Raw genomic sequence first — 8,546 nt, 5'->3', positions numbered from 1 at the left:
CTACTAGAGGGATAGGGGAAACTCCACGGCCACTGATTTGTGATGGGAAGGGATGTGCCTTGGGGGTGGAGACAAAAGGAAGAAGGTAATGTTGTTCCAAGCCCTTGGATCAGGTTTGGGTTTTTACCCTGGTTTTGTAAAAATGGACTTTTATTGTAATACGATATTCCTATGGGTCAGTGGCACAGCACCTGTTTTTCATGCAGAACTTCCCAGGTTCAGTCCCTGGTGACTCCCATTAAAAGGAATTCAGATAGGTAGCAGGGCAGAAGCAACAGCAGAAATACATGAGGCAACAAAATAAGAATTGATGGAGGAAAATGTGTTTTACTCAGACAAGCTATTTCCTTTTATTACTCTCAATGACTTTTCTCATGTACCAAGAGTCTGAGGTGCCAACATCAATTCAAGCTCATTTCGGGAAAGACTAAAGGAAAAGAATTAGATGACTTGGTCAGATGATTTGACTCAAATCACAGCAATGATGAATTCCAATTATAGTTTAATTTTTCTTTCCTTATCTCATGTAGCATTTCCACAGTTACCTTTCCAGGCAAAGGGCCTTTAAAATGAAAATGGATCTCTGATCAGAATGTTCCAGTGTTATTTTCAAAATCTCTCTTTTCTTTTCTTCAGAGAAATAATTTCAAATGCCTTTACAAATGCCGGTACCTACCAATGCAAAATTGAAGTTCTCCGCTAATAATTCCTTACATGTCAAAGGCTGGATCTACACTTAGCGCCTTTTTTCACTTCCAATGAGGTTTCACCACCCGCCTTTCACACTATGCAGTACCCGCCTCAAATTGGAACCGGAATTTCCCACTTCCATGCTCCCACTTTCAATACCCTAATATCCTGGTATTTCCCCTTAATGTGCTCTGATTTTCCACCTTCACTACCGTATCTGGTCGTAGTCTCCTCCCCCGCCTGTCCATATACAGCGATGTTTGTATTTCCCTTCTGTCCAATCACAGCTCTCGACAGTCCCATGTCTTCTTCTGGCCACTGATCGCATAGCTTCCTCAGCAGCCCCCGTTTCCTCAGCAACAAGCAAAGGGCTGGATGTGCACACGCTTGTCTCTTGGAAGCTAAGCGGGGTTGGCCCCGGTCAGTAGTTGGATGGGCGACCGCCTGGGAATCAGGCTTGCTGTACTGAGCAGGGGATTGTTCGATCCCTTCAAATGAGACTAAGTTTTACCCCCTCCTATCCCCCGCTCTGGATGTGTGTGTTTTTTAAATTAAGGCGTTATCCTCGCAGAATCGGGGCTTCTCCGCAATGGTATTTTTTTCTAATTCAGGCATGATCTTTGAAGATTCAAAGCTGTGAAGCTTCACAACTTTGAATCTTCGAAGATCATGCCTGAATTAGAGAAAAAAAACATTGTGGAGAAGCCCCAATTCTGTGAGGATAATGCCTTAATTTTTAAAACACACATCCAGAGCGAGGGATAGGAGGGGGTAAAACTTACTCTCATTTGAAGGGATATAACAACCCCCTGCTCAGTGCAGGAAGCCTGATTCCCAGGCAGTTGCCCATCCAACTACTGACCTGGGTCGACCCTGCTTAGCATCCGAGATCAGACAAGCGCGTGCAGGAAAACAGCACAGCGCTCGAGTGTGAACCGAGCTCGCACATTCAGTGAAGCACTGCAATGGGGAAAATGGGTGAGTGTGAATAATCATGTTTTAATGTGACAGTGTTTAACCCGACGGGACACCGAATTCATTGCGATGGTGAGCACAATGTAGATTGGCTCCCAGTATATTTTTGACATGAGAGACACAGATGGCATCTGTGTTATGGAGTGCCATCTAGCAGCTTAAGCTGGTATGCCAACTACAACCCTACCTGGACTTGGGACAGCCTTGTTTTGGTTGTCCATGCCATGGTAACCTCCCGTTTGGATTATTGCAATGTGTTGTACACACAGCTGCCTTTGAAAATGTTCTGGGAAGCTCAGAACATGGTAGCAAGATTGCTAATTGGGACTTCCTGCTGTTTTTTCTCATCTTCACTGGCTCCCAGTCCATCTGGGACTAATTCAAAGTGCTAGTTTTGACTTTTAATGTCCTTCATTACTTGGAACCGTGGTACCTGAAAGATTGCTTCTTCTCACATGAACCTACTTGAGATCATTTTTGGAGGCTCTTCACAAGGTGCATTCACCAAGTGAGGTGCAGCAGAAAGCCTTTTCAGTGGTGGCACCACAGCTGTAGAACACCCTTCCAAGAGAGGCCTGCCTGGTACCTACCTTCATGTCCTTTTGGCAACAGAAAAATACCTCTTTATTTTCCCAGACCTTTCAAACTTGCTGCAGCCTTTTAGGGGGCCTCCAGATGAGGCTTTCATTGTGCCATCGCCCTACCAAATTCACAAAATTTTACAGGGAGTCCACACATTGTCAACATCTTCCACTCATAACCCTCTTGTGTTTTCCAAGCTTCTCACTGGAAATGCTTGGAGCCCTCTATCTGGAAGTAGTCTTAGTTCTGTTTTACCTCTTAGGGTTTATTCTTCACTCTTTTAGGGCACAATCGTATGCAGATAGGCGGCCGCCTCCGAACTTAGAGGTGACTGCCTATCCAATGCAGGGCAGGAGAAGCACAGAGGGGACCGTTCCCTCAATGCTTCTCCTGCCCTGCATTTTTAGCTAGACAGCTGATTGCAGCTGTCTGGCTGCGAAAGAGCGGAGTGGGGGAGGAGGCTGCCATATGACACATTGGATGTGTCGTACAGGCATTTCTGCCCTCCCCCCCCCGGAATGCCCCCCAGGAACACCCCATTTTGGCCACTACGCACTCCTCTCATGAGCACAGAGCATGGGGCTGTTTTGCGCTGCCTCTGAGGCAACGGGGAACTGGGGGAAAGTTGGTTGTCCGGGAAGTGACACGGGCTCCAAGGTCGGTTCATGGAAAACCAGATATCCTATCTATGGCTGTCTAGCCACTGACTAGCGGCCACAGGATTGCTCCCTCCGCTATTGATTTGGTTTCTAAGCCTGAATTTATGCAGCATCATACATTACTGCATTGTATTTTTGTGTGTGTGTGTGTTTCATTTTATTCTGTAAATGCCATCCTGAGAATGTGCAGCATATAAATATACTAAATAAATAAATAAACAGGCAATGTTTGTTGATAAACTGAAACCTGACATCGATGTAAAGGAGGTTATGAAACAAGCCATGATGTTTATTAATGCACCTTGATTGGCTGCTGAATACAGGTGCTGATTGTTAATCCATGTTCCCTCACTGTGGTTTGGCCTATTCCTGATTGGTTCTGGCTCAGCTTATAAGTGGTATTGTTGCATACTCTTATTTGTGACTGAAGCTGACATTTTATACCCAAACATTAAAAGCACATTTTAAAATCTTTCTTAAATCTATAAGCTTTCAATTTTAAATTTTAAAATCTATACATTTATAACCTGGATGCACTACTGGTGGTCATTTGTTTTGTTTGGGAAGTGCTGTATCATGTGCATTGTACATCGTCTGTATAGTGGTTAAAAAAATAAATCCCCCGAAGTATGTAATATGGAAACAATCCAGCTTCCTCTTCTTCAAAAGACCCCAGAATTTTTTATTAAAGGCTCTGATTACTGAAACTGACATAATCTTCTAACGATACGCATCAGGATGTATATATGAGGACTATGTAAAAAAGTAATTGTCACCTGCCCAGCCCAAATATTTAAGAACTTTTCAATGACTGCTAAAATATTGCTGAAGGGTAACTTGACATGTTGTGATATAAGCAACACTATTAATCAGGCTCAATACCCCTCCCCCCATGTCTCATTGATCTTGTGTAGCTTAAGTTAATTAGACCCACATTACAACTGAACATCAGCAAACCTCTTTCCATACTTTCATATTTGGGAGAATAATCCAAACAAAGGTTTACATTTTAAAGACCCATTGTATTCAACAGGACTAGTGGTGCAGTGGTAAATTTTGAAGTACAGATGCTCATTGTAACAGTCCCCATAGCCATGTCCCCAAGGAGAATCCAAAATAGCAGGCAGCTGTGTGGATCCATATCAGCAAATTAGTTCTAGGAGTTTTCATCTGCTAGGAGCAGGTCTTTTGTAAAGCTAATAGGTTTTAGTTGCCCATTCAAGACCACGCTAGACCAAAATACTTGTCAGGGTTGGATTGGAGCCCATTGAGCCCCAAAGCAGTTCTGATTCTGAGGAAGAGATAGAAACCATGGGAGAGGAACCCACGCGCTGTTCAGAGGCACCACCGGAGGGAGAGCCCCTCCCTGCTCACATCCCTGAGAGTGGGAGTGACCCTGGCAGGCAGGGGGAGGGACAACTGAAGCTTCAGGATGCTAGGCACCGGCAAAGGGACAAGCGGGAGATGGAGGGCGCCGAGAGGAGGCGCTCAGCCCGCTTGGCGCGATGTCAACAGCTGCGCCCCGATGCCCCATGGGAAAGGGGTGGACTTTTGCCTCCTAGCCCTTAAGTTCAGAGGCTTCCCGCCCTTTCCCTCCAAACGGAGACCAACTGATTCCCTAAGGCTAGAAACCCCTGGTAGGCAGTAGGGATGTACGAAAGTCACTTACCTGGTCTCGCAGCTTGCTTTGCGGTGGGGGGGAGGCGCTTCGCTTCTCCCCCCGAAATTCAGGCCGGGGGGGAGGCGCCCCGCCTCGCCCGGCCGAAATTCAGGCCGGGGAGAAGCGCCACGTCTCCCTGGCCGCGAACTTCAAAAGAAAAAAAAGCAAAAAAAAGCCCCGTGATAGGCTACGTAAATCGTCACGTAGCCTATCACGGGTGACTTTGGGGGAAAAAAAAAAGCGCGTACACAAATGGCGGCGGCCCATGGGCGCCGCTATTAGCATTCCTTATTTGGCACTTCTAGTCTACATAAAGATTTACGTAGACTACGGCGAAAATAAGGGCAACGCTGCATTGCCCTTATTTTCGCCATATTCTACGTAAATCTTTACGTAGATTAGACGTGTTAAAATAAGGAACGCTAATGGTGGCGCCCATGGGCCGCCGCCATTTGCATACGCGCTTTTTTTTTTCCCCAAAGTCACCCATGATAGGCTACGTGACGATTTACGTAGCCTATCATGGCTGACTTTGCAGATCTAGCCGTGATAGGCTATGTTAATCGTTACGTAGCCTATCACGGGGTTGTTGTTGTTTTAATTCAGCTGTAATGGCGGCGGCGGCAGCCGGTCAAAAGACCAGCTGCCGCCCCCGCCCCCGGACGAAAGCCCGCCGAACCGCCGCCGGGACCCGCCACCAGGAGGGACATTCGGAGGAGGTAAGTCCCATCCCGGGGGGGGCGGGGGGCAGAGAATTTCACCGCCGATTTCGGGGGGCCGAATGCGTTGGCACTCAGCCCCCCGAAGTTTCGGAGAGAAATTCTCCCCCATCCCTAGTAGGCAGCTCTCTTAAGTTTCCCTCATTAGGCTCATGCAGTTAGCATCTGTAAGTGTCATTAGGCTGAATGGAAATAAAGCCTTGGAAAACAGCCCTATCGTCTGCATGTTGATTCTGGCTACTTGAGGATTTCAGAAGGCAGCAAGGGCGCTCCTGACAGTACTTTACATTACAACAAGGAACAACACATGGGAAAGTTCATTTTCCCCTGGTTACTGTGAGGTTTGAAGCTAAACACAGAGGGAACAGGGAAGTCTGAGGGGGGTGGCAGATGACATCAGCGTCCCTGCTAATCAGAAGGTGCTGGCACTTTGTCTCTGCGAATCCTGGTGCCACTACACCACTGAATGGAACGCAGAATTAAACCTCTGCTAATTTTGCTCATTTTGATCATGATCCCTTCTACATGCAGGCACCCCTCCACACACCAGGAAGGGTAGGTATGGCATTTAGTGGAGCCCTCTTCCAGCCTTCCCCTGCTTGGCTGTACCTCCATACCTGTGCCCTCCACCACACTGGCCATTACACAGAAAGGGAAGTGTATGCACCCTGAGCAAGAAAGTGAACTTAAAACCCAAGAAGAGCCCTGCTGGATCAGACCAAATGCCCATCCATTCCAGCATCCTGTTTCCCTCTGTAGCCAGCCAGATGACTTTGGGAAGCTATCTTAAGCCTGGGGCCTAATCTAGCCAGGACCCACACTAAACAGATTCAAAGGTACCAAAATGACTCATGTCCATTTGTATGAAAGAATGATAGAGACGAGTTCACTGATGGAAAATGGATGCAGAGAACGAAAGCAAAGAAAATCTTACACACGCCCCTCAACTCGCAGTTGCAGTTGCTCTGCTGCCCTTGAAGCAACAAGCGCCGTCCCCAGGGGGGCTGTTTATCTGAGCAGGAGGCGCACCTTCCCCCTCTCAGACGAGAACCACACAACCAGAGCCAGATCATGAGTCGTACTGGTACCTTTGAACCTGTTTAGTGTGGGTCCTGGCCAGATCAGGCCCCAGGTTCAGACAGAAGCCCACAAGCAGGACATGAAAGGAATAGGCCTCTCCTGCTGTTGTTCCCCAACAACTGGTATTCAGGAACATGCTGCCTCTCAACCTTAATGGCAATATGTCAGGTCTGCATTTTTTTAAAAAAATTGTCTCTTAGACCTTACCAAACTAAACTGCCATGCCTTGGGAACTGCCAGATCCAAGGAACTATTAATTCAAAAAGGTCAAAACACATAATCAATGCATCTCAAGCCTTTTGTTAGTACTTTTTTAAGGTGTATGTCTTTTGCATCACAATAGTCACAGCTCTGTAAATTGTATAGATTGGTTTTGTTTGGTTCAGTTTTTTAAAAAGTGTATTTTGGATTTAAAATCATCCACAGTGATCGGACTGGTACATACCACATTCCCATTTACAGTGCAGACACACAGGGGTGGAAAACCTGCAGCCATCCGCCTGATTTGAAAAGACCTCTGCATGCTATCAGTTCAGACCTCTGGCAAGAGTGATCTGTCCCTTCCCTGGCAGCATACTGTGTGTGAAAGAAGAGGAAGGGAGGGAGAGAAAAGGGTGTGGCAGAGAGAGAAAAGGAGTGACCCACCCACTTTTGGTTCTGACCCTGCCCCCTGCAGGGCTCGGAACTTTCCCCCACTGACCCCCCCCACACACACACAGATTATGTGCAAAAGAATGTGTCCCTCAACAGAAAAAAGGTTGCCTGACCCCGCCTTAACATCTCAGAAACATGATGTACAAACAAATGTTTAGAATCTGCTCACTGAAGTTTAACTTTTTTCCTGCCACATTAAGGTTGCTCAACATTAAAGTGTGATTATTTTTTAAAAAAAATATATTCGCCATTTATTTTTATTTTTATATTTTACACTCAGAGTGCATTTCAACAACACCGCTACAGATGTCCCTAGGCAAATTTTCACCAGAGACACAAATTCGTTGACATATATAACACATACGAACTATTTCATGTGTGATTATACACTATAATGTATCCCATCAATCATATTCCACGGCTGTGTTCTTAAAAATGTAACAGACTTTCCAGGCTTTTAGAAGAACACAACTTCTATTTATTTGTGTAGGAAGACATTTTAGAATAATTCTTCTGTACATTTAATCAACTGATATGGAAGTTGATATTACAGAGAATATAGCATTCAGAATAAATAATAAAAGCAGTGTTAGATATTTTTAAAGGTACAGTCAGAAGTAACAATTGTTTGCATCTGGACTTTTTTTAAAAAAAGAACAAGATCACAAATCAGTTTTTTAAAAAAGGAAAGGAAAGGAAAGGAGAAAAGCAAACTGAAGCCAAAAGTGATGGAGATGTTTTTGTTAGAAAAAAGATAAATATTAAAAAAAAACCTCCATAAAAATCTCAAAATTCCCAAAGTTTCCAAAAGGTTAGTGTTTTTTTGCATTTAAACAGAGCTATTTTGTCATATTTTCTTTACTCCCACACAATCATTAATTGGTTCCCTTTCCAGAGTCACACTAGCCCTGTGCATTCAACCAAAACATGACAACACATGAAGAGAGGAGTCAGGATTGCACCTGCCAGCCCTGCCCCTGACCTAGAGGTATTATAGATCAGACTCCTACACATGGATATAAGTTGTTCTGGAAGAGCTGGATCAACATATAGAGGTCATGGGCTAGGGCAACAGACACGATGACAAAGGCTAAGAGGTAAGTGGGCTGCAGGAAGCCCAGGGGGCTGCCCTTTATCCTTCTGAGTGGCTCACCAGGTGCTTCTGAGAGCTCCAACTGAATTGGGGGTGTGTGGCCTGAGTACTCCCAGCAGCTGAGTGGGCAGGAAGCTTCAGTCTGTTTCCCGCCTCCCAGCTGAGCAGAGCAGAGCAGAGCAAGCTGCTCCAGCTGCTCCAGGGACTACAGAAGCAGGCAAGCTCCCAGAGAGCGAGCGAACAGAGCGAGCGAACAGGAGTTGGCCAGGGGAGTTCGGCAGGGGAGGTCAAGGCCCCTAACATTTTTTCCCATTTTTTATTTTATTTTATTTTTAACTAACTTTCTTCCATTTATTTGTCTTGTAACACACACTTCCACACAAGTGGGACTCTGTTTTTAACCTCTACTGAGTAGAGGAGCAGGCACAGGCTAG

Source organism: Heloderma suspectum, chromosome 3 (assembly GCF_057233095.1).
Source record: "Heloderma suspectum isolate Gila_16-S chromosome 3, 16-S_ref, whole genome shotgun sequence".
Lineage (NCBI taxonomy): Eukaryota > Metazoa > Chordata > Lepidosauria > Squamata > Helodermatidae > Heloderma > Heloderma suspectum.
This window is presented reverse-complemented; position numbering follows the sequence as displayed.